Raw genomic sequence first — 396 nt, 5'->3', positions numbered from 1 at the left:
ATTATTTTTTAGTAGGGCTTATGTGGAAGTTAGTTCTAAATCAACATTTTAATTCACATTGTCTAAACGAAAAATGCTTGTAGAATAAATGCATTTATATTATTTTTTTATAAACAAAAGGGTATTTTTCTAGGTTTAAAATATTACTTACGAGTACATTAATTTCATTTAATTCAAATCTCAAAACATTATTATTTACTTTAAAACAACTTTCTAAGTGTTCACAATTTTTTAGACGAATTTTAATAACAATTTAAAAAAAAAAACACGTATATAATTAAGAATACACTGATACACTGATATATCGTACTTCCTTTATAGTATACTATGTAGCATGTATTACGTGTACGAGTATACTACTTACTATCCATTTAACACAAGTCATTTATTATTTTA

Source organism: Melanaphis sacchari, unplaced genomic scaffold (assembly GCF_002803265.2).
Source record: "Melanaphis sacchari strain LSU unplaced genomic scaffold, SCAv2.0 Contig0_pilon_pilon, whole genome shotgun sequence".
In the NCBI taxonomy this organism is placed as follows: Eukaryota; Metazoa; Arthropoda; class Insecta; order Hemiptera; family Aphididae; genus Melanaphis; species Melanaphis sacchari.
This window is presented reverse-complemented; position numbering follows the sequence as displayed.